Source organism: Octodon degus, unplaced genomic scaffold, assembly GCF_000260255.1.
Source record: "Octodon degus isolate 3935 unplaced genomic scaffold, OctDeg1.0 scaffold00185, whole genome shotgun sequence".
Taxonomy (NCBI): Eukaryota; Metazoa; Chordata; class Mammalia; order Rodentia; family Octodontidae; genus Octodon; species Octodon degus.
This window is the reverse complement of record NW_004524761.1, coordinates 3065017-3091361: the sequence shown is the minus strand read 5'-3', so window position 1 is coordinate 3091361 and position 26345 is coordinate 3065017.

Here is a 26345-nt window from a genome sequence, read left to right as displayed (position 1 = left end):
TAGCTGACCAGATTACAAAAATCCCACGGTGGGTACCTTAGTCGACCTCTACAGTAAGCCTGTTGGTCTGGTGTCCCCTGTTTCCTCGTGTACCTTGTGGAGGAGATGATTTGGAGCTCTACAGGAAGTACTTGCCTCTTGGAAGCATTTTTTAGTACTGTAGTACAGAGCTCATGAATCGCACCCTCCACATAGGCCAGGCCGTATTCACTGAGAGACAGAGCGGGCAGTGAGCTAGCTGTCCAGGAAGTTCGCTAGTCAGTGATTTTGCTGTGCTTGTGGATGAGTTTATTTGCTGACTTCACTGTTGGGTACCCTGTGCAGCATATGGTTCCCCAATCCTCAGTGTGTTAACTGAAGTTTTGCTGAGCTGAACAAAGATATCAGCTGGGCATGGAAGCACAAGCCTGTAATGCCAGCTCTCAGGAGGCAGAGGCAGGAGGACTGTTCCAAGTTTGAGACAGCCTGGGCTACAAAGTGAGCTTAAGGCCAGCCTGAATTGCATAGCAAAACTTTGCCTTTAAGAGGCAAAACAAGGGCTGGTGAGATGGCTCAGTGGTCTAAAGCACCTACTTAGAACAAGCTTAGCAAAGCACAGGGACCGCGGTTCAATCCCCCAGCACCACATGCCAGCCAGCCCCGCCCCGTGGTGGGCTGAGCTGGCCACACACACACACACACACAAATAAAAATGAATGAAATAAATTAAAAAAAAAAAAGAGGCAAAACAAAACAAAAATACAACAAAGGTATCAGCAGCAGCTCTGTTGGTGCTAGAAGAGCTGCCATCCTGCTTATCTTTGGGGCTCAAGCCATCAGTGCCCCAATCCTGACCACAAACGTCACACTGGGTTCTGTGGGTGCATAGGCGTTTCTGACCATCCTGGCTTTTTTCATGAAGGAGCTTTGTGTGTGTGTGTGTGTTTTCCCGGAACCAGGGATTGAACTCAGGCACTTGCGCTTGCCAGGGAAGCGTTTATTCCACTGAGCCATCTCCCTGGCCCCAACATAAAGGAGCTTTGGAAGTATCTTTTGGATATACTTCTTTCTCAGGTGCTTTACCTTGAGCTCTGTGGTGTTTCTTGGCTTTTTTTGTTTGTTTCCTTTGAGATGGGATCTTGCCCCACAGGCCAAGCTGGTCTTGAACTCACTATGTAGCCCAGGCTGGGCAATCCTTCTGCTGAGCCTCTTGAGTGCTGGGATTACAGGCATTGTTTAGGATTAAATATTAGAAATGAAAGGGGCTGGGGTGTAGTTTAGGGGATACAGAGTACCTGTCTTGGAGGCCCTGGGTTCTATTCCCAGCATCTCAGAACACAGAGACAAAAAATATACCAAAGGATGGTCACTTCCCACTTTATTTAATGTAGTGCTATTAAAAATATTTTACTCTGGGGGCTGGGGAGATGGCTCAGTAGAATAAGCGCTTGCCTGGCAAGAGCCTGAGTTCTATCTCCAGTTCTGCCCCCCAAAAATAATTTTTTTTACTCTAGGTACTTAATACTTTTGTAACATACATGCTGATAACTTTTGTTCTTGTTTTGTTTATGCAGTGCTGGAGGTTGGACCCAGGGCCTCAGACATGCTGTGCAAGTGTCATGCCACGTTTTGGAACTGGGGATTGAACCTAAGGCCTTCCTTCTGAGCTACAGCTCAGCCCTTTATTTATTTATTTTTATTTTTAAAAAAATTTGGAGCTGGGCCGGGGAGATGGCTCAGTAGGATAAGCGCTTGACTGGCAAACGCAAGGATCTGAGTTCAATCCCCAGTTCTGCAAAAAAAAAAAAAAAAAAAAATTTGGAGCTGGCCTTGGTGGAATACCCTTGTAAGCCAAGCACTGGGGAGGCTGAGGCAGGAAGATGGACGCAAACTGGAGGCCAGCCTGGGATACCTAGTGAGTTCAAGGCCAGGCTGGACTACATAGTGAGATCCTGCCTAAAAACAAACAAATGAGAAAAAAACAAAAAACAAAAAACCAGTAAGTAGCTGAGGCTTGGCTCAAACTTGGGGTTCTCCTGACTCAGCCTCCCACAGTGCTGGGAATACCGGCATGAAACACCATGATAGGTGTTATGTATTTTAAACTTTTTAGTTTGAAATAATTTATCCTTCAGAAAAGTTGCAAACGTAACAAAAGAATTTCCTTTGTGTACCCTTTTTTTAAAAAAAATTTTTATTTATTTATGTGTGTGTGTGTGTGTGTGGCCAGCTCAGCCCACCAGGGGGCCGGGCTGGCTGGCATGTGGTGCTGGGGGATTGAACTGCGGTCCCTGTGCTTTGCTAAACTTGTTCTAAGTAGGTGCTTTAGACCACTGAGCCATCTCACCAGCCCCGTGTACCCTTTTGCAATATATTTCTTAAAACATGGAAATGAGCAAGCTGGGGGTGTAGCTCGTTGGTGGGCACCCGCGGGGTGTGTGCAAAGCCCTGGGTTCCAGCTTCAGTAACTCTGTGAGAAAAGCAATACAAAGAGATGCCCCCCAGCGTCAGTCTTTACATCACCAACAATCCTGCAAGCTATGGCTTCCTTGAGCCAGGGTCTCTGTGGAGTCCAGGTTGCCTCAAACTTATGCAGATATCCCTGTTTCAGCTTCCTGAGTGCTGGGGTCTTAGGCATGCGCCAGCAGCCCCAGTTGTGGGCTTCTTTGTGTGTGCGTGTGTGTGTAACTGGGGATTGAACTCAGGCCCTTGTGCTTTCCAGGTAAGCGATTACTCTACTGAGCCATCTCCTCAGCCCCTTCTTCCCTCTTTACTTTGAAAGCCCTCTGGTGCCGTAGGGCTTGGAAAAGCCAGGGAAACCCGAGTGTCTGCACTGTACCTGTCACGCTTGGTGCCACCACGGCTCCACAGCAGCCCAGCCAGCCGGTGTGAATGGATTTCTCTGGAGCCTGCCCTCCCCCTCAGAGGAGACCCTGCAGAGCGCCAAGCCCGGTGAGGCCAGGTGCAGTCATGGGATGTGGAAGTGTAGGACCTCCCGCCCCTGCCTACCTCCCAGCAGGTCCAGGGACTGAGGCAAGGTGGGAGGTGGCCTCCCCATCTCCCTCCTGGATCTCTTACGGAAGACCCCAAGATGGGCGCAGCCGGAGTCTGGCTCCCAGGCCTCCTACTGTTGCTTTGTTGTGTGCTGATGCTTCTCTGTGGACAGTGTGCTCCCGTGGTCTTCTCACGAGTGTGTGATGGATGGTGCAGTGGCCACATGCTGGGCTCTGTTGGTCGTCTCAGCCCTCACCTGCTCCCTCACCTTCTGCCATCGTGTGCCCTTGGGTGTTCTTTCCAAATGCTGTTCTTGCCATGTCACCTGTGACTGCTTAGTGACCTGATAACTGCACAGAAGCGATGGCAAGAAATGAGGCCCAAAGCACAGCAGAGAGCTGGACTGTGGTGAGCTTTGGGCTCCAGACGAAAGACAGATACTACTTTTAAGTCTTTTGACATAGGTTCTCACTTTGTAGCCCAGACTGGCCCTGAACTTGTGATCCTCCTGCCTCAGCCTCCCAAGTGCTGGCTTACAGTAAGGGTGGAGGGATAGTTGCTAGCACCCCTGCCCAACCAGAGAAAGCTGCTGTCTTCATGTGTGTGCAGCTGAGGGGTAGAAGAAAAGGGCACAGGCCGAATGAAACAGATCTGAGTCCAGATGGCCTTTTCCCCATTAGCTACAGCCAATCAATGAGCAGCTTAATCATTGTTAGAATGCTTAGGGTTTTTTTTTTTTTTTTTTTTTTTTTTTTTTATTTTCTGCGCTGTTGGGGATTGTTCCAGGGCCTTGTATGTGCTCAGCAAGTGCTCTGCCATTGAGTTATACTCATAGCTCCATTAAAAAAAAAAATCCAGTAGAAAATTATATGCAACATAGGGGGCTGGGGAGATAGCTCAGCAGTGTAAGTGCCTGCCTGGTAAGCACAAGGTCTTGAGTTTGATCCCCAGTACAAAAAAAGCAGGGGACAGGGAGATAGCGCCAGGATAAGCACCTATTTGGCAAATAAGGGACCCAGGTTTGATCCCCGGCCCCACATGCAGTGCAGTCTCGGCCCCAGAGGCGGGTGCCCACTGTGTGACCCCAGAACTGAGAGTGGTGGCTGTGGCAAATGCCTGTGATTCCAGCACTAGGAGGAGCTCTGTGAGACCAGTCTGCCTGAACTGCATTGCAAGACCCTATCTCAAAAAAAGAAAAAAAAAAAAAAGGAGGGGGCCAGGGAGACAGCTCAGTAGAAAAAGTGTTCCCCTGGCAAATGCAAGGGCCTGAGTTCAGTTCCTGGTTCTGCAAAAAAAGAAAGAAAATAAAAGAAAAAGAAAGAAAGAGTTGGAGATGGGCCAACAAGATAGCTCAGCGGACCAAGCACCTGCTTAGGCAAGTGCAGGGACTGTAATTCGATCTGCCATACTGCATGCCATTCAGGTCCTGCCCCAGGCGCACTGAGTTGGCCACTGAGTCTGGGCATGGTGGTGCACGCATGTAATCCCAGCACTGGGGAGGCTGAAAACGGGAGGATCACTACAAGTCTGAGCTGCATAGTGAGACCCTGTGCCAAATACATAAACAACGGAAACAGAAAAGGGCTGGAGACAGGGACTGGGGAGATGGCTCAGTAGAATAAGCACTTGCCTGGCAAGCCCAGGGGCCTGAGTTCAATCCCTGGTTCTGAAAAAAAAAAAAAAAAAAAAAATTGCTCTCTTAGATTTAGGGCTGGTGAGATGGCTCAGTGGTCTAAAGCACCTAATTAGAACAAGCTTAGCAAAGCACAGGGACCGCAGTTCAATCCCCCAGCACCACATGCCAGCCAGCCCCGCCCCCTGGTGGGCTGAGCTGGACACACACACACACACACACACACACACACACACACACAAATAAATAAAAAACAAAAACAAAAACAAAAAAATTTAGAAAAGGGCTGGAGATATAGCTCAGTCTGAAGGCCTTAGATTAAATCCCTAATACAAAACAAAAACAAAAAAACCCCAATGAGTACAGCTGTTTCTCCCTCCCTCTCTTTAAAGGAAAGCTTCTGGTTATAAAAAACTCCTTGAACCACAAGATTCACCCCTTTATTCCTCTCTGAAGCCAGCCAGTGGGGAGGTATGAGGAAAGTATAGGAGAAGTCCACCTCCAGCTGGCCTTGTTGCTTTCCAAAAACCAGCCCATCCTGAAACAGCAGCAGTGGGGAAAGAGTGAGGGCTACAGTGTGTGGAGCCTGTCATCTCCTGGGCCGATATTTTTACTGCTAAAATCATGACAGTCCCTGGCAACCGGATGGTTAGTCACCTGACATTGTGACAGTGGTAACAGCATCTGGGAAAATCTTCAAGGGAGAGAGAGCAAGGCTGTAGCACTGAGAAGGGTTTCCTTTGCTTGGCGGATCCACTTGGAAGCACATTTCACCTGCAACTCAGGGCATGAATCTGACCCATCTGGCATGGGCGAGGCTGGAGCTAATCACAAGCCTCACGGGAGCTGCAGGTGCGAACACTTAGCTACCTTCCAGGGTCCTGAGGTGTGGGTGTGGGTGATGGAGCCTGCCTGCCTAAGGTGCAGTCGACTGGAGTTGGCCCTTCAGATTTGGGGCCATTTGCTGTCCTAAGAAGCCTTCTTCCAGGCCTGGCAGAGGGAAGTCAGACCAACCTCAGGGATGGTTTTGGCATCTGCCCCAGGTACTTTCCTGTCCTCTGAGCCTCTGAGTCTCACCCCCCAAGACTGCAGGTGTGCTGTGTGTGGGGTCAGGAGTCGCCAATAGCTTGTGCTTCCACTTCCAGCTCTCTGAAAGCATTTTAAACCTGACTGGCATTTCAGTTCTGCTCTCCTAGGAGCAGCTCTAGGGCTGAGGAACAGTCTTCATCTCTTTTCTTTTGTGTGGAAGCTACTTGCGCTGTTTCTGAGACCAGCACCCCCTCTCCTTTGGGCTTCCAGAAGGCGAATTCCCCTGCCCCTGATGTTTTCGGGGTCAGGCGAGCCTTCCTTCTCTAGGAGGCTGCTGGGAACAGGAGGGCCCTAGAAATGGGCACCACCCTGTGGGACTTCCTTTACCTTCAAAGGCAGCCAGCTTCAGTGGCTTTTTTCTTCTGAGGGTAGAGAAAGCTAGGGAGATGGGGCAAAATCAGCTCCGGTGTCACCGCTTCTCCTCCCACCTCGCGAACCCTAGGCTTGTGCTCTACCACTGATGACATCCATCCGCAGCCCTCTGCTTGGTTTTTATTTTTTTATTTGTGGAACCGGGGATTGAACTCAGGCCCTTGCGCTTGCCAGGGAAGCGTTTATTCTACTGAGCCATCTCCCCAGCCCCTCTGCTTGATTTTAGATAACATGGAGCTGGCTGTCAGTCCCTACAGGGCTCCTCTTCCTCCCCCTGGACCTAGGGTAAGAACGTGCTTTACCCATCTGGAGGACTGTGAAGGGTTTGTGTGGCAGGGACATGTGCCGGGGAGCCTGGTAGGGCAGCAGGGGCTGGGGTGGCAAGGAGTGAAGGAGAGGGAGGTTACAAGCCAAAGACAGAGGGCCAGGGCATGCAGGTCCGCTTCTGTCTTCAGTCAGAGTTTCTCAATCATTTTAACAAGATCCTCCATTCTTGAATAAAAATCAAGCAGTAAAGGGAGCAGTGCTTCTCTGTTTAACTTGAAGGAGAGCTAGAGAAGATGGAAAAAGAGGGTGCGTTGAAATATAGTTGGAGCTGGCCTTGCTTGGCTGCTTGCCCTTCCTATAAATACCACCATTCCAGCCATGGAAATGGAGCTACCAGGAACATCCTTCCTGTCCGCATGTCCAGGAGCTGTGCACATCTGCAGGCACAGGGCCTGGGAGCGAGGGGTGGGAGCGCAGTTTTAGAAGGCGGGAAGCTCGGCCTGCTCCCCCTACCCTCGGGATGGCCTCACTTCCTCTGGGGGCCCACACAGCCCTCTGGTGGGTCTTAGCAAAGGAATCTGCAAAAGTCATTGGCCAGCCTGAAGAGAACTAATCCTTTGTGCCGGAGGAACTGGTGGTGTGGAGGGGAGGGGAGCGCCTTGCCAGAGCTGGGATGGTCCTCCCCAGTGGCCGAGGCCAGCCTGCTACCGTGGGCTCTCCTTGGGGAGGGGGGAGCAGGGGAAATGGGTTCAGGGACTGGTGTAATTTGGCAACATGTGAGTTAAAAAACAGATGAAAATCCACAGAGTAACCAGACATTCTTCTTTGTATGCATGATCCTGCTGAATGTTGGAAGAGGAAGGAATATTTTTCTTGCTTCTTAGACGTGACATCCTGTGAGGGGAAGATTTAGAACAGATGGGGGCTGGGGAGCCTCCGTGCCTTTGCATGTTTCACCACTACTTCCTTTTCCCAAGCCAGAAATCCCTCCACCCCCAGTGAAATTAACTTTTTTTAAAAAAGAAGTCTTGAGTAGGAAAGTAAGAAGGCATGAATGGCTCAGGGAGAAAAATCCTTAAGATTCCAGAATGCACTTTTCATTGCAAAGTTTTCCTTTAGATCCAGAGATTGATAACTAGCTCCAAATTTCATCACAGGTTTAGATGCGGCCCCAGTAACACTTGCATTAATGAGGGGAAATAAAAGGTCCTCAAACAGATGGAGCCAGAGGCGTGATGAGTGGTGATAGGTGAGCCGTGTTCCTGAAATCCTTGGTGCGCATGTGGAGAAGACAAAATTTAGAAAGTCTCCCGGGGACTGGGGAGATAGCTCAGTGAAATAAGTGCTTGCCCTGCAAGTGCAAAGTCCTGAGTTCGATCCCTGGTATGACCAAAAATAAGAAAGTCTCCTGGGCCCATATCAGAGTGTGCATGGTTTTGCTGCCTCCTTCACTTCTGTCGGCATGGGTGCAGGAGAAGAGGCCCTAAAAGTGGGGCTGCGATTCGCTTGTGGGACTGCAGCCCTGTGCCCCTGTGGAGCCCTCCCCAGGTGGGAGGTGGGAGCTGTGGGCAGCTGGGCCCCGGCCCTCAGATCTAGCAGGTCGGCTCAGTTGTGCCTCAGCCTCCTTCTCAGCCTGCAGTGGGGCTCTGTGAGTAGAGTTGGTGAGGCAGACCTGCCCAACCCCTGCTGCTGTTCTGTTTCCCAAAGGAAATTCGGGCTGACTGCATTTGATAAGGAAAAGGCAGGAAGTAAAGGACGGGTTCTGTGTTTTTCTTGTAATTGTCTTTCCTTTTCTGTGAGAGCCTGGGCCAGAGTTTTGCAGTGCTTTCTGAGAAGGGGATTTTAAGTTCTGGATTCCGGCTTGGAGATGTTTTGTTTGTTTGCTTGTTTGTTTTTGCGGTACTGGGGATTGAACTCAGGACCCTGCACTTGTCAGGCAGGCTCTTATTCTACTGAGCTATCTCCCCAACCCTGGCTGTGGAGATGGAAATGAGAATCTCTGGCTCTTTTTGGTCACAGCCCCCAGCTCTGGGGTCACTGTTTCTGTCCTCTGGAGTGATGCTATGAGGGACCATTGCAGCACACCCAATGGGGAAAGACAAGAAAGGTACCAGGCAGCTACATGCTCAGCAGCCCTAGCTGAGAGGCGTAGAAGTGCATGGGAGATGTGTTGGAGAACAAAATCTAACATCATCCCAGAGATAAATATTTCTACAAGAAGTAGTTTAAAAATTGCTTGATAGGGCTGGTGAGATGGCTCAGTGGTCTAAAGCACCTACTTAGAACAAGCTTGGCAAAGCACAGGGACCGCGGTTCAATCCCCCAGCACCACATGCCACCCAGCCCCGCCCCCTGGTGGGCTGAACTGGCGCCCTCCCCATAAATAAATAAATAAATAAATAAATAAAATTAAAAAAAATTGCTTGATAGAGTCATGGGGGCTTCCATGCCTACCTAGGTTAGGGTCTCCTGGGTTGGCCCTTTACTGCCAACTTGTAGAACTACAGTATAACTTGCTATCTTTCTCTCCATTGGTAGAGGCCCACGGGGTGTCCTCTGATGATTGGCAGGGGTGCTAGAAAAGCAGTAGAAGTAGCTTGAGTCCTGTTATGTCCTGGGCACTGCGGTTTATGGGTCCTGTCCCACAGACATAGGTCAGTGGTGGGCTCTTGCCAGGCCAGGCTTTGAGTTCAGTGCCCAAAATAAGACAGCCCCAGGACATGTTTAGATAATTCAGCAAATATTAATTGAGTGCCTACTATTTCTAGTTCTACAAATGTAGGGAATTTGGACAAACAGTCCCACCCTCCTGGACCTGCAGCAGATGTGGTAGATAGATACACAAACGGGCTTTGCAGATACATGCCAAGACAGAGGACATAGAGCTACTGGGATCAACTCTTTAATGGGGACTTGGGGACCTAGGAAGACCATCCCAGAGAAAGTGATGTTGAAGTTAACCCTTTATTTTTTTGCGGTACCAGGGATTGAACTTGGGACCTTGCACATACCAGTCAGGCACTTATGTCGCTGAGCTGTCCTTCTGGCCCTGAAGTTAACCCTTTAATAGGATGGGCTAACATTGAGCCTTTGCTCCTATTCAGCCCTCACAGCTTCTGGTGCTGGCAGTTATTGGAACCATAATTTACTCTGAAAACTGCTTGGTTTAAGCTGAGCATGATGGCACATGCCTGCCATCTCAGTACTCTGGAAGGCGGATGCAACAAGATTGCATCTTTGTGTTTTGTTTTGAGACAGAGTCTCACAGTAAATGCTAGGCTAGCCTTGAATTCATTACGTAGTCCAGGCTGGCTTCTAACTTGCAGCAATCCTTCTGCCTCAGTCTCCCAAGTACTGGGTGTTTTTTTGGTCTTGTTTTTCTCTGGTACCAGGGATTGAACTCAGGACCTTGTGCATGCCAGGCAGGCACTTGTACGTACCACTGAGCTATCTCTTGGCCCCAGTCTCCCAAGTACTGGGATCACAGATGTGTGCCACCACACCCAGCCCAGAATTGTAATTTATTTTTCCCATAATTTTATTGAGAACAAATAGCGATGAGACAGTTTCAAACCAAATTGGTAGGACAGTTTCAATAATTAACACATTGCATACATTCTTCCTAGTGGTTAATTGCTGTACAAGATGCGGACATGGTATCCTATTTACAAACACTATTAGAACAAATCCCTCTATTAAGAGAATGTAACTATTCTAACCATTTTGAATACACTGATACAAAATGGACATTCATCTGTATCCCCTTGTTTGTTTAGTTCCGTTATTTGAATATTATAGGTGTGTTAACTCAGCAAAATATTCTAAAAGAGTCCAGTAGTGCATAATGGTATTGGGTCTTCTGCTTCACTGGCAATGTCAGAAATTGTTGACCTGAGTCCCCTACAGCTCAGCATAACTTCATGGCTTTACTTCTTATATTTTGTTTTTATACTTTTCTGCTGGATGTAATTCTGAGCCTGGCCTGGGCAATTTAGCAACATAGGGAGACCCAGTCTCATGAAATATAAAGGGCTGGGAGTGTAGCTCAGTGTGAAGGCCTTGGGTTCAACCCCCAGGATCATCAAAAGCATAGATAAGTAAATACCTTCAGGACCGGGGAGATAGCTCAGTAGAATAAGCTCTTGCTTGGCAAGTGGAAGGGCCTGAGTTCAATGTCCGGCTCCAAAACAACAACAACAACAACAAAAAGTAAATGCCTTCATTGGATGCAGACTTCTGAAGCACCTGACCGAGGTGTCCAGTTCTGCTCCAGGAGCTTCCCAGTGAAGAGTGCTGGTGCCCAGAAGCTGTTCAGTGCTGAGCTGTGTGTCCCCCACATGATGTAGCTCTTTTAGTCCTGGCAGTGGTCCTGAGGGGGTGGCATGTTATTAGTTAGGAATGCTTTTGGCTGCAAGTAAGGGAATCCTCCTCTCACACAGCTTTAATCAGAGAGGTTTTTATTGAGAGGCCCTATATGAGTATGAACGGGGGTTCTGAGGGCAACAGTGGCTCACCAGGGACATCAAGGCTCATGTAGTGACAATGGCAGCTTACAAGTGGTCTTCTTCTGTTCCTGCCATCAGGGCCACCTACATAATTTGTTCGACCTAGCCCTCTGCTCAAAAGCAGGAAAAGAGTGTCATTAAAGATCCTAAAATGTAAAGCTCTTTACTGTCTTTTGCAGTCTCTTTTTTTCTTGTAATCATTTATATTGTACAATGTTGATTTTTGAATACAAATATAAGAGCATTTAGCATGTATGGAAAATTATCAAAATTATAATTTTATTTGCATTGAATAATCAAATTATCTTTTTTCAGGGCCCGGGGAGATAGCTCAGTAGAATAAGTGCTTGCCTAGCAAGATCAGGATCCTGAGTTCAATCCCCCGTACCGCCAAAAAAAAAATCTTTTTTCACCCCAATGTTGGGGATTGAAACGACCTTTGCACTGAGCTACATCCTCAGCCCTTTCTAAAATTTTGAAACAGAGCGGAGCTTGGTGGCGCACACCTATAATCCTAGCATTCAGGAGGCTAAGGCAGGAGGATCGCTGCAAGTTGGAGAGCCTGGGCTACAAAGTGAGCTGAAGGTCAGCCTGAACTGCACAGTGAGACCCTGTCTCAAAAAGATAAATAAAATTTTGAAATAGATTTTGCTAAATTTCCTAAATTGTCCAGGTTGAGCTTAAATGTTGTATGTATGTATTTTTGGGCAGCTCAGCCTGCCCTGAGGGCAGGGCTGGCACAGCATATGGTGCTGGGTATCAGACCGCAGTCCCCTGTACCTGCCTGAGCTTGCCTAAGCAGGCGCTTTAGATCACTGAGCTAACTCGCTGGCCCTGAGCTTAACCTTTGAGTGTTCCTGCCTCAACTTCCCAGAATTCTGAGATTACAGGGATGTGCCACCACACCTGGCTTGGATTATCTTTTTTTAAATTTGTGTGTGTGTGTGTGTGTGTGTGTGTGTGGCCAGCTCAGTCCACCAGGGGGCAGGGCTGGCTGGCATGTGGTGCTGGGGGATTGAACCACGGTCCCTGTGCTTTGCTTAGCTTGTTCTAAGTAGGTGCTTTAGACCACTGAGCCATCTTACCAGCCCTGGATTATCTTTTAAACCCTTCTAAAATGCTCAAATATATCCCTTAAATGTGATAAATCTATAATTAATGTTAACATTTTAATCAGTTATTTAAAAACTAAAATGTTAAATTTTTTTTATTTTTAATTTCTAGATAGGTTCTCATTGTGTAGCTCAGGCTTATTTTAAACTTACTACATAGCCCAGACTGACCTTGAACTTGTGGCAGTCCTCTGCCTCAGCCTTCCAAGTGCTGAATTACAGGCATGTGCCACCATGTCTGACTTAGGACTTTGAGGCCAGCCTGGGTGCCTTGAGACCTTGTCTCAAAAAAAAAAAAAAAAAAAAAAAGATGTTTTATGATGATCCTGGTTTGTGTGACTGGCTCAGCCTACACTGGGGGCAGGGTGGCACCGCATGTGGTGCCGGGGATGAAACCTCGGTCCCTGCTCTTTGCCTAAGTAGGTGCTTTAGAAAGCTGAGCTATCTAGCCAGTCCTGTGGTTTGTTTTTTGTTTTGCAAAACTGAGGGCTGAATTTAGAGCCTTCACAGTGGACATATCCCCAGCCCTTTGTAAATTTTTTTATTTTGAGACAGGATCTCACAAGTTGCTACTTTGCTTGGTCTGGGCTTGAATTTGTTAACCTCCTTCCTCGACCTTTGGAATGCCGGGATTACGGGATTGGGTTGCAGAGCCCGGTTGATTCTAGGAATTTAGAACTTCATTCACCAAGGAAATGTTGCAGTTGTGCTGTGAGGGTAGATTTGACGCACGGGTTCGTCTTTTCCCTCGCGGAAGTGGCTGTACTTCTTGGATGCTCTTCTCCGTTCTCTCTGTGGGGCTGGCAGCAGCCGATCCTGTGTCTCCGTTTGGACAGGACACAGCTACCCTTTGCTTTGGGGGCATAGGGCAAAAGGGATGAAGGTTTTTCTCTGAGGCCTGAGAGGTGTTAGTTGTTAGTCGTGAAAGTGGGTGTTGAGGGTTACAGATCGTGCTGTGCGACCCTCGGTGACAGGGCTGCCTGCTTGCTCTTGAACCTTTGCATGTGTGTTTGTGAAAGTTGGGATCCTCCGATGTCCAAGGTCTGGACATGACCTCTCTTACTTGGTTGTAAAGAGGGCACTGTGTTTTCCAGAAACCCCCAGGGAGTCCTTTTACATCTCATTGGCCAGATGTCATCACTGGCAAAAGGATTGGTCTGTGCAAATTATGTAAACCAATCACAACTCACTCCTGACCCCTTTCCAAAACTAGGGTTTTGTTAATAAGGAAGAAGGGGAATGGCTGGGTGGTCAAGCAGCGGTGCAGCCACAGGTGTTTTCATTTTTCTGGAGAGCAATTTAAAACCTAGAAAGGTTGCAGTAAGACATGGTCACAGGCACTTAATCTGCTGAGCTATTTGGTCGGCCCCATAGTGCTGAAATTACAGGCATGCGCACCTCACTGTGATTGTTTGTTTATTTATTGATACTAGGGATCAAACACAGGACCTTTGTGCTTACCAGCAGGTGCTTATGTTGCTGAGCCATCTCCCCAGCCCTGTTTTCATCTTTTTAGCATAAATATATCCTATATGATATTTGGGCCATACTTAGGTTAAGTTATTCATTGCTTGTCTAAAATTCATATTTAATTAGTATCCTGTACTTTATCTGGCAACCTTAACTGGGCCAGCAAATTATGCAGCTGGGGGACAGCAGGATTGCATGGCAGTGCCCAAGGCCCAAGGAAGTTTCTTCATGAAGCATCGAAGAGTGGGGAAGTAGTGGAAGTAGAGATGGGGTCTGTATATGTGCATATAGCTATATCACTAATTTATATTAGTTCATTGAGAAAGATTTGTGTTTTTATTATTTGATCAGTTTTAAACGCCTACAGGTTATACTATGAGCAACTACTTTGATTTTTTTTTTTTTTTTTTTTTTTTTTTTTTTTTTTGGCAGAACCAGGGATTGAACTCTGGCCCTTACACTTGCCAGCGAAGTGCTTATTCCACTGAGCCATCTCCCTGGCCCCTATGAGCAACTACTTTGAGAATAACAGTGAGCAATGTACTAAGCATTGTTATGTTCCTTCTATCTTGGTTTGAAATTTTATATAGTTGTGTTTTTTTTTTTTTTTAATTTTACTTATTTATGTGTGTGTGTGTGTGTGTGTGTGTGGCCAGCTCAGCCCACCAGGGGGCGGGGCTGGCTGGCATGTAGTGCTGGGGGATTGAACCGCGGTCCCTGTGTTTTGCTAAGCTTGTTCTAAGTAGGTGCTTTAGACCACTGAGCCATCTCACCAGCCCTATAGTTGTGTTTTTAATGATTTTTCTCTTAAAAAAAAAAAATCCAAGTGTAAGGGCTGGGGATATAGCTCAGCAGTGCAATGCCTGCCTAGCAAGCACGAGGCTGTGAGTTCAATTCCGTATACCAAAAAAAAAAAAAAAAAAAATTCCGACTGTATATGTCAGAATAAAGTAATAAACTGCTGACAGATGCACCAGCATAGAGTCTTCTCTAATACACTCTGACAGTGCCGGGGTGAAAAGGCTACCATTGAAGGCCTTTATGATATTCTGCAAAAGACACAGCTAGGACTCAGCATACAACAGTGGTTTCAGGAGCTGAGAAGGAGAGGTGATGACAAAGGACATAAAGGAATTGTTTTGAAGGATTAGAATGGTCTACATCTTGACACCAGATAATATTTTTTTGGAATGAGGATTGAACTCGGGACCTCATGCCTGCCATGTAGGTGCTTATATGGCTGAGCTATTTCCCCAGCCCAAGGAATGGTCTATATTTTGACTTTGGGTTAGTATGTACTAAAATCCATAGAATTCTTTCCTAAAAATTTTAGGATGAAATTCATTGAATGTAAATTATACCACAATAAACTTGATTAAACAATTCCATTTTCACCTAGATTTTGTAGCCAAATTTGGGTATTATGGTGGATTGCCAACTGGTGATCAATTTGGAACACGAAGCTGAACTGAACCAGCATGGTGCTGGGTGTGGGGGAACTGTTGCCAGCAACATAAAAATGACAACTGGAGAAGCTGTTAGGGAACTGTTGGTTTTCTTGGAGGAGCTTGTCATGTTGGCTTTTCTGATGAACCCATCTGTTCTCTGATAGGTTCTGGCCCTAGTGTGAATTGCTAAAATCATTGTGATGGTCATCTAATATGGCCATTGCCCTTAAAACAAAGGCCTATGCTCCCAGGACCACCTCTGGCTTCTTCTCCAACTTACCTAGGACATAATTTACTTTCACCCTTCCTGCTGCCTCAGGGAAGAGCCCCAATCATCTTCTCAGATATATCTAAACATGCCCTTCAGGGGCAGGGAGATAGCTCAGTAGAACAAGCGCTTGACTGGCAAGCACAGGGCCTGAGTTCAGTCCCCAGTTCTGTAAACAAAAAAACAAACATGCCCTTCAAACTCCTCCCCTGGCAAAGGTCATAAAAGCCTCAGCCTTCCCTTGTCCCGTTCAGAGAATTCCTTGACCTCCCGGAATTCTCTTTGCCCCTTCTCTGGAGAAAGGTCAGAATGAGCTCTGATGTGACCCCAAAGACAATAAAGCCTTTTCCCTCTTTCCTTCTGCCTGTTTCTCTGTTGCACTGAGAACCTCTCATTCTCATTATCAGAGGAGCTCAGGACCTTTTCACTAAGAATGGCTATGGATCACTTTTGGGGGGGCTCTGGTCTTTGAGCATTGCTTCCTGATTCTGGAGGGGAAGATGGTACACTATTCAACATCCTGGAGAAGTGTGTTGTGCTGACTTTCCTATAAAGACTCAGCTGCTATCATCGGAGGAACTCGATCACTGGGGATGACTGGTACTGTTGTGGGGAGCTCTTGTCTTGACTTTGACTGTTGCTTGCTGGCTCCAGTGCAGATCCCTCAGCCTGTTCTCACAGGTCCTTCATCCCTTTCGCACAGACTTTCTGGCTTCCCCGCTGGCCTTTGGGCCTTCCCAGAGCAGATCTGTGAAACAGACCTGCATGCAATATTGTTGGGGGCTCTAGGCCTCCAGTGGGGTCCATTGGGGGCATTGCCATAGGCTCTACGTCTTCAGCTGGACTCATGCACGTCATTGACATAGGATCCAGGCCCTCAACTGGAGTCTCTGGGTCTTTAGTGTGTGGACAGATTTCCTGCACTGTCTTTGTATATGACTCTTTGGGTGACTACTATAAAATGATCCTATAATTATGTGTCCTGTACTGAATTGTTTCCCTTGCAGGCCCCAGAGAACGACAGGTATAGCTTGTGAATGTTAGCTGATAAGTCACTCTGCCTGAGTGCCAAAGTGGCAGAACATGTGATATTAGTCATGCCTACCATTGCCAATGGACGCCCGTGCCAAAAATCTCATTTGCTCTTAAAGAAGGAGAGATTTGTTTAGGTGGAAATCTGTTCTTTTTTTCCCCTGTTCTCCCACTCCCTTGGGAAGAGGGCACCTCTTCCTGTCAGCTGGGTGGGGCTGGCTTGTATCTTATGTTCCTAGGACTATTTCACTTTCCTACCAGAAGCCTTGGAGAAAGGAGGGTCTCATTTTGTGGACTTGGCAGCATGTATAGGGGGGGCAGTGGTGAACACCTGCTCGGTAAATGGAGAAAGGGCAGAATGGGCTCTGATGTGTCGATCTGTAAGATCCAACTGCGCCCGAAACTGGCTTTGCATCCTGGACTTCTGGGTGACTCGACCTCTTTTGTTATTTCCTGGATTGGCTTGTGATTCAGTCATTTATAGCAGAGCAAGTTCTGACCTATATGATTTTGATTGATGAGTTAGATCCTCTTGATCTATGAGATGATGGATGGTCGAGGATGCAACACCTGTGTTAATGAGTCAGGGGCAGAGCCACTCCGAGCTTCCCTTCAGTCTGGTGATTTTGGAAGAGGGGCAGATGTTTGGAAGGGAGGAACCCAAAGGCTGAAGGGTGGTCCAGGGGCAAGGCGGGCTGGGGATGCCAGGGTCCCGGTCCCCTTTCTCCTGGGGGCCCCTGGCCATGGTCAAGGAAGACCTGGAGTTGTCAGGCAGCTGGAGTGGACTCCAGCCCAGCTCTGGGCTTCGGCCCTAGTTCAGTGTGAGGCTTCTCCAGCCTCACTTTCCCTTTCATAAAGCTGGCATGCTCGCGGCTGCCTGTCCACTGCGGGGCCTGTTCGAGGCTCATGGGAGCTGACACGCCTCTAAAGCTGCCATGGACCCTAGCAGCACCCCTGGCTCTCAGGCAATTAATGGCTCACTTGTTTGAGGACCACACTAGACAAAGGGTAGAAGAAGGATGCTCAGGAGGTGGTGGGAGCTCGGGCAATGAGCTGATGCTCTTTACATGTGTTACAGACCACAGATCTTCGTAGGGCAGATGTAGGCAAGAGAAAGTCTAAGACAGGTGGTAGGTAGGTGGTGAGTTCCTTGGGACCACTGGGTAGAACAGTTTCTGGCTTGGGGCTGGTGCCTGGCTGGAGCTGTTAGTGCCTTTGCCTTGTTCAAAAGACAGAAACTGGGTTGGAGAGATCGCTCAGTGGCGTAAGTGCCTGCCTGGCAAGCACAAGGTCCTGACTTTGATCCCCTGTACCAAAAAAGACAGAAACTTCTTTTCCTTGTTCCTTTTAAAAAGTATATAGTTTTTCTGGGGGCGCCGGGGAGATGGCTCAGTGGAATAAGCGCTTCCCTGGCAAGTGCAAGGGCCTGAGATCAATCCCTGCTTCCACCAAAAAAAAGAAAGAAAAGAAAAAAGGGGAAAAAAAGTATATAGTTTTTCTGAATGCCAAAGAGTTGTGTATCTGTTTAAGAATCTTGAAAATACAGAGTAATACATAGAAGGAAAAAAAGAAGCCAACCTCTTTTATGACCCTCCACCTTCTAGTAGTAGCACTGGTAGGTAATCTCCTTCCAGTATTTATTTCATGGTACGTATGAGTAATATAAAAATGGGGAAGATTTGATTTTTCTATGTATATAGCATCAGAATCTGTTTCCCACTTTATACCTAATACAGTATATTTTCTTTTTTTAATGTATTTTTAGTACAGGGTCTACAGAGTCTCACTACACAGATTGGACTGGTAATGATTTTCCTGTTTTCAGCCTCCTAAGAGCTGAGATTACAGGAGCACACCACCACACCCAGTCTCATTTGCAGTGCTGGCATGGCAGGCCTAGGATTGAATCCCTGGCCCCTGTGTCTAAGCAGGCACTTTAATCTGCTGAACTATAGAGGGTCTCACTATGCAGCTTGGACTCCCCAACTCTGGAATTACAGGGATGCACCACCATGCCCTGACTCCGTTAGGTACATGCAGTACTGGGAATCAAATCCCAGTCCCTGCACTTGCCTAAGCAGACACTTAGTGTCTTATTCCACTGAGCTATTTCACCTGCCCGGTGACTGATTCCTTAAAGTTACATCTTTGTTGGTGCCAGGGAGATAGCTCAGTAGAATAAGCACTTCCCTGGCAAGTGCAAAGGTCTGAGTTCGATCCCCAGTTCGAAAAAAAAAAAAAAAAAAAAAAAAGTTACATCTTTGTGTATATTTTTGAATAGTTTTGTAGGACAAAGCTTTAAATGTGGAATTACTGAGTCAAATGGGTTGATCTTTTAATCATTTTTGTATTCATCTGGCCAAAGTAATGCTAGTTTTCCTCTTGTTAGTGGTACCTGAGGGTACTCAAGGGTTTTCTCAGCACATACACATAAATCCAGAAACACGTAGTATCTCAATAGCTAAACATGTCTTAGAGTAGTTTGGCCATTGCCTTTGTTCAGTGGATGGATTATCTGTAGCCAAAGCAGGAGGGGAATGTGGGGGTGGGGGAGGGGTGGGGGTGAAGGTGGGAGTGGGGAAGCGTGGGGGGTGGGGAGTGGGGCGTGTAAATTGCTCAACCTCACAGAGCTGGTTATAGGCGGGGCTGTGGCTTTGAGCCTGGGGCGCATGTATGGTGTTGCACACAGGCAGACCGCTTAATCATTCCCTGGGACTTCTCTCTGCTCCTCTCTCAGACTCCCTGAAGGCAGTCTGGGCCTCAGTGATGAGCTGCCACTCAATAGAAAGAAAAAGCAAAATCTGTTTGAGAGCCGCATTACAGGTTTTTCTGGAACTTCCAGTTTTGCAGAATCCACCTGCTTCCCTCGCCCCCAGCAATTACCATTTTCACTTCCCAATCTGCATCTTCCTTTGTACCAGGCTGGCCCTGGCTCCACAGGAATCTTCTGCAGGGGCTTGCTTCCTTAGAGGGGAGCCTTTCAGTGGGCCCTGGGACCAGGCTCCCAAGTGCCGCCTCCAGGCCCATTTGTGTGGAGCAGCCATGGGCCAGTTAGGATGTAGATTCTCACCCTTTCCCAAAGGTTCTCTTAGGTGTACTCATACATTTTTCTCTACCACCCTCTTCCCTGAAAGAATGAAGTTAGAGGATTAGCTTGCTAAATTTAGCTCTTGCTGACGCACTGGCTTACAGCCTCCTTGTGTCTCAGTGTTTCTTTTAGCCTTGCTTTTTGCCAGTAGCTTCACACCATGACATCCTACATAATATTTAACTTGGAGGTCTTTCCAGATGGGAAATGCGTTTCTCTCCTGTCTTCATAGAGCTATGTTTTTTGTGTGAATGGACTCCTGAAGCTGGGGGCTGCAGCTGCTGGGGCAGGTAGGAGGTCAGCAGAGATCTGCATGGTCATAGTGGGGAAACCAATGCAGCCAGGCATATGCTTGTCTCTGGTGGGGAGGAGAGGGAGGTGGCTGTGAGAAATGACCTGGGGATACTCAGGGCAGTTTTTGGCGGGGGTGGGCCTTCTACTTGAGGCCTCCGTGTAACTAAAGAAGAAATAATTTGACACATTAAGATGGTAGGGAAGACTTTGTTCAAGATGATTGCAGTAGGATTGCTGAGCATGGTGGTGCCTGCCTCTATCTCTGCATTTGCGATTGCATGGGAATTGCTGTGAGTTTGAGGCCAGCCTGGACTACACAGTGAGTTCAAAGACAGGCTGAATTACATAGTGAGACCCTGTTTCAAAAAAGACTACTGCAATAAGGTTACTGAAGTGGAGGAGAGATGAGGCTGACTTCAGAACATAGCAGGGACAGCTGAGGACTGCTGGCTAAGAAGCAGAATGAAGGGCTCAGTGGGTGGCAAGTCATCAAGAGAAGATATCAAGAGTCAGGATTAGGGATTGGGGAGATAGCTCAGTTGAATAAGCATTTGCCTGGCAAGTGCAAGGGCCTGAGTTCAATCCCTGGCTCCACTAAAAAATAAAAAAGAGTCAGTATTCTTGCTACAAGCAGGGCAAGGGTTCACACATCAAAAGTGCGTGCTCAAAAGTGCTCAAAAGTGATTAGATATCAAAGACAGGAGGTTCCTGCTACACTGACCTGAGGTTGGGCAGTGTAGGCCTGTCCAGGACAGGAGGGAGTGGAGTATGGTGGTGCATACCTGCAGTCCCAGCGCTGAGGCAAGAGGATCTCCACAAGTTCGAGGCCAGCTGGAACTACGTAAAGTCCATTTAAAAAAACCCAAACAAATACGTAAGGCTAGGAGGGACCCAGAAGGCCCAGGTACTGTGGGCTACTTCAGACGAGGTCTCAGAAGAGTCTGAGTAAAGCTTGTTCAAGGAGAGACTCTTGTTTACTGCCACTTGTCATTTATAGAAAAAAGATGAACTCCACTCTGAATAGTACATCCCGGCATTTGGTTACTTTCTGCTCATGAAGATGCCAAGCCATCTGTTGAGACTTGGTGGGGAACAGGACCCTTGCCAGAGGGCAGGAACCACCAGGCACTTGTTTGTTTGTTTATTTTGGCTCAAACTCTGGGTCTCACACAAGCCAGGTGAGTTCTGTACCAGGGGGCAGCATCCCTACCAGGCGTGTAAACAAGGGGGATTGTCATGATTGGGGTGAGTAGCCCCTCAAGGCCCATATGTTAAGGGCATGGTTCCCTGGGTGGCCCTACTGGTAGATGGTAGTGGAACCTTCTGGGAGGTCAGGAGGCTGCTGGCAGTGTGCCCTCAAAGGACCCCATCTTTTGTTGTCATTTTTGTTTTCTGGCTCATGAGGTAAATGGTTTGTCCTTCTACGTGCTTCTCTTGAGAGGTGTTGCCTCTCAAGGGCCAAAACAGTGGGTCCCTTTGGTGAGGACAGGAACTTCTAAATATGCTGGCTAAATCTTCTCTTTTCTTTTTAATGCTGGGGCTCAAACCCAGGCCCTCACACCTACTGCTGAGCTTTACCCCCTGCCCAACCTTTTTAGAAATTAATTCTTTCAGGTATTTTGTTATAACAACACAGAGATTCAAGATCTTTTATAATAATAAATCCTTTGAAATTTATATAAAGTTGTCCAGGTTTGGCTCACAGACATTGGGAAGAAACATCAGGTGCGTGACAACCTAGGTTCCAAGAAGGCTTTGAACTTTCAGTTCTCAGAGACACCATGTCAGGAATGGGGGGAGGCACTGAAAACCAGAACTGAGAGTTTGGGAAGGGCCAACAAAATATGCAAGATAGCGGAATCCAGTCTAACAGGTGAAAGATCTCAAAGACAATGATTGGCACCAGAATTTGATAACCCACAAGGGTGTGCTATAGTTTTCTATTAAGACAAAGAATGTTTTTCTCCAGTGCCCAACAATGGTCATTGGATGGACATGCTGAAATATCAGCAAGGAAATAGCCCTGTGTCAGGCAGGCCTAGCTGGGCTCAAGTCTGTGAACCTTCACTTCGCTGTCCTGCGATGTTGGACAGCTTGGGTTGCTTCCTACTCTGTTTTCTTCTTACTCATTTTTTTTTTTTTTTGGTGTGTGTGTGTGGAACTGGGGATTGAACTCAGGCTTTGTGCTTGCCAGGCAAGCGCTTATTCTATTGAGCTATCTCCCTGGTCCCTCTTCCTACTCTTTAGTTTTCATGTGCCAGGCACTGCTATCAGCATTTACCATTCTTCGCCTCATTTCATCCTCACAAAAAACTTAGCGAGACAGATAAATTATCATCTGCTTTGTAAAAGAGCAAACTGAGGCTTTCATTGTATTATTTGTCTACCTGACACAAACATGCAAGTAGGGATTGGAGCTCATGTGCTCAAATGGATTTGGCACATCCTGGGTGTTCGGTAACTATTTATTTATTTATTTATTTATTTATTTATTTATTTATTTATTTGGTTCAGGGTCTCGCTATGCAGCTTGGACTCCTGTCTCAGCTTCCCTAGTGCTGAGATTACAAGCGTGCAACACTATGCCAGCTTCATTGGCCAGCATGGTGTACCCAGGGTGGGGCCAGTGTGGCATGTGGTACTGGGGATCGAACCCAGGTCCTTGTACTTGCCAGGCAGGCTCTTAGACCATTGAGCTATCTCCCCAACCCCTGGGTGTTTGATAAATGGCTTTAAACATGTTTTCCCTCAAAGTATGTCTGTGCTTGTATATCAGAACTGAAGCCATAGACCATGTCTGAGCTGTGCCAGACTTGGTAGGACACTCAGATGGTGTCCCCATAAGAGGTGTCTCCATAAGAGGTGTGCCCTGAGCCCCTCCTCAGTGGTAGAAACCACATGCTAGGAGGTGCTAGTGAGCCTTGCTGCCTTTGGCCCTTATAGGGTTGGCTTTGTTGTAAGGCAGAGTGAGGCTCGGACCCAGCTGGTGGCGGTCACCAGGCAGGATAGAGCTGGGAAGTGCCAGGCCAGCTGTAGGAGGTGGGTGTGTCCAGAGCAGCTTCTCACTGGCTGTGAGCAGTGGCTGTATGCCTGATAGGCCTGCATCCGTTACTCACACTCCCCACCCCCCATGGGGCAGGTGCAATTACAGCCCAGAGAGGATACCCACTCACCTGAACACACTGCGAGTGGCAGGGCAGGATTTGGCCCTGGTGCCCAGGCTTTCTGGTCTGCCATGTGACCAAGAACGTGAAGCCAACAGGAAAAAGCTTGTGTAGGCAGGGCTGAGCCCTGGAGCATGGAAGGTAATGGACAGCCTGGGAGATCAGGCAGACTGCGGTTCAAATCTTGAGTATGGACATGGCTTGACTTACTGGATCCTTGGAATGTCCTGTCCAAAGAGGGGTGGTGCTGTTCTGAGGGAGAATGGGACAGTGGCATGAAGCAGTATATTAAAGCCCTGGCAGTAATGGATATTTAATATGTAATGGCTGCTGTGGTGACAGGGGGTTGCTGGGCCCTTTCTCACACTGTGGATTTCCTTGTGGGGCCTTAGAGACTGTGGGTGACAGGTCTCTCAGACTGGGAGATCTTTGGCTTTATTTGTCCACGCTGGGATGCATCTCTGGGAGCTGTTTAGCAGAATTACAGCCACTGATGGTGGGAAAGGTGAGGAGGAGACCAGGGCTGGGTAAAGACCAGGGCCGAGTTGTCCTACCTCATTCTTTCTAGCACCAGGCCAAGGGGAGAAAGCAGACCAGGCTTAGCTAGGGCTTCCCAAGGAGCTCACCGAGCAGACGTGGGGCAGAGCGCAGAACTAGTGGAGGGGGCTGTTGGCAGCTCCCCAGCTTCCATCGCATCTCAGACCTTGCCCTCAGATGTCACTGTCCTCAGGCCGCCAGCCATGGTGACCACGACACCTTTCTGGTGGGGAGGTATTGAGGATTAGGTGCTGAGCTGGGGGAAGCTCAGCCAGCACCTCATGTGCAATGAGTGCTCGCATGCTGTTGTGTTACTTTGGTGAATTGGGCACTGTTTTGGGTCCAGAGGTCACAGTTACAAGCAAAACAAGGTCCACACAGAGCTTGCCTGTTAGTGGGCAAGGTAGACCACAAATGCAGATGTGGTTATAATATCAGAGCGAAGAGCAGAACAATGGGTGGGGCAGAGAAGCTCCTGGTACAGCAGGGAGCGCCTTCGGCTGTGAGCAGAAACTCTTGGGAAGGGAGCAGTCGGTCGTGAGCACTGGAGGGGGGGAGCGCCAAGATGTGGCTGAGTGTGGACCAGCAGGATGAGCCGCTCAGGGCCCTGTGCTGTCCTGTGTCACTTGTGCACATGCATGCAGAGCCATCACCATGGTTACCATGGTCACACTGCATTAGGAGTGTTTTTGTTTGTTTTTTCCTGCACAGCAAGATCTTTGGGCCAGAGGCCCTGTCCGTTTTGCTTATTTGGCACCTAGCATGGGACATGTGCTTCACACCTTTGAGCATGAGTCCTAGTGGTGGTGGGGGCTGTGGGTAGGTGGATTTCTACATGCCAGGGACGGTGCTGAGTGTTTTACACATCATCCTCCTTCAGTTACTGCAATAGCTCCCTCCCCAAGGGTGCCCACATTTCATAGATGAAAATGTAAACTCTAGGGCTCTGTCCCATACCCAGCACATAGGGTGGTGAGGAGCTCCCTGGGCTGGAAGCGGGGACCTTCAAGCGTCCTGCTTTGAGCTGTGATGGACGCCCTGCTGCGCGTGCCCTTCCCAGATGTGCTATTGACGGATGTGAGTCCTGCATCATCTGGCCTCTTTGGTCCCAGCGGGATCACCTTGCATCCCTGCCCAACATGTGGCATCTCCTCAGCCCTTAGGGGCCGTCTTCCTCCTTCCAGCTGCGTGCTCCACAAATGGAAGAGTGGCACTTAACACAAATTTATTCAGGTGGGAGCTGTGTAAGACATGAAAATAAGGCTTTGAGCGACTGCACATAAACTTGAGTGTCAATGAAAAGCTTTTTATTTGGTTTCCGAGCCCGACTTTGAGAAGCCAGTGGGCCGTGCGGTCTGGAAGCGTGTTATGGGCAGTAGGTCGGAACAGGGGCCACTTTGACCGGTGAGGAGGGAGACTCGCTCTGGCAGAGCTGGAGCTGGCAAGAGGCTGGGATGTTAATAAACACAGGCGGGACCCAGAGAGCTTTTCCTGAAAAAAATGGGAGGCAGAGCTTCACTCCCTGCGTATTCGAGAGGGAAAATGCTTGAGGTAACCTGTGTTGGCAGCTTTTATAGCTTCCTCCCAGTAATGTGCCAGGCTGACCCTGAACAGGCTGGCATTTCATTTCCATGTAACAAGGCCGAGTGGGCCAGAGGCTGCGCGCCAGCAACAGCTCGCCTGGGGCTCTGCCCACAAAGCAAGGGCATCGCCAGGGTCCTGGGGCAGCCAGAGGGGGCAGCACTGATCCTCCTGGGCAAACTGGGGTGGGGGTGGGGCAGATTCCCAGCTTCCTCTGGCTGCCTGGTTGGCTCATCACTGTCCTTAAATCTAAGGTCCCTTTATGGCCCATGCCAAGGACAGTGGTGGCAGGCTGCTGTGGGAAGGCAGCCACTCTGGGAGGGAGGATGCTGGTCCGTGCTGTCTGTGTGTTGTTGGTTGCGAGCTTGCGCAGGAACTTTAGCATGGGAACCCCACAGAAAGGTCTTTGTGCCCTTGCCTGCCCCTGCCAAGGTACTTTCCATGACTAGATCTGAACTGCGTTTGTGCTTTCTTCTCTTTGGTAATATGTACATGGGTGTGAAGTACTTTTGGGTCTGGGATTATGTGTATGGTTAAAAATATACGTCTAATATGTTGCTGACCTGCGTGGGCACAGTATGCAGTGTTGTTGGGAGCCATGGAATAAAGAAGACACCCCGCTGGGGAGATAGCTCAGTGGTTTAAGTGCCTGCCTAGCAAGCGCAAGGTCCTGAGTTTAATTCCCAGTACTGCAAAAAGTAAAATAAAAGAAAGAAAGAACACACCCAATTGCTGCTTTGAGACACAAGCAAAGCTCAGAAAATTTCATTTCATGAGCATATGCTTGATTATTTCATGTTTCACTTCCTGTTTTCTAATATATATATATATATATATGTATGTATATCTATCTATATATAGAGAGAGAGTTTTTAAAATTTTATATATGTGGTACAGGGTCTTACTATGCAGTTGGAACTCATAGTAATCCTCCTGTTTCAGCCGCTCCAGTGCTGGGATTACAGGCATGTACCACCATGCCCAGTCTGGCTCAACGCACCCTTGCAGTACTGGGGATCAAACCTGGGTCCTTGCACTTGCCCAGGCAGGTGCTTAGACTGCTGACCTATCTCCTCGGCCTGCTACTAGATATATATGACAACAGGATGTCCTAAAATCTAAAAAAATATTTTTAATGCTAAGAATTTCTTTCAGGGGCTGGTGAGATAGCTCAGTGGTCTAAAGTGCCTGCTTAGGCAAGCTTAGGCAGGCACAGGGGACCTTGTTCGATCTCTGGCACCACATGCCATGCCAGCCCTGCCTTCAGGGTGGACTGAGCCAGCCAAGAAAAAACAATCTTTCTTCTTTCCCCATGTTGTGGAATAATTAGAATTATCAGCCCCTCTCCAACTCTTGTGTGTTGCTGCTGATATTTTGATGTTCATATGCTAGTCCAGGCTTTTCTAGTGAGTATATATTAATGTAAAATAAATATATATATTTTTTTCTTGTGATGCCAGGGATTGTGCCTTTGCACTGAGCTACATTCCTATCTCCTCCTCCCTCTCCCTT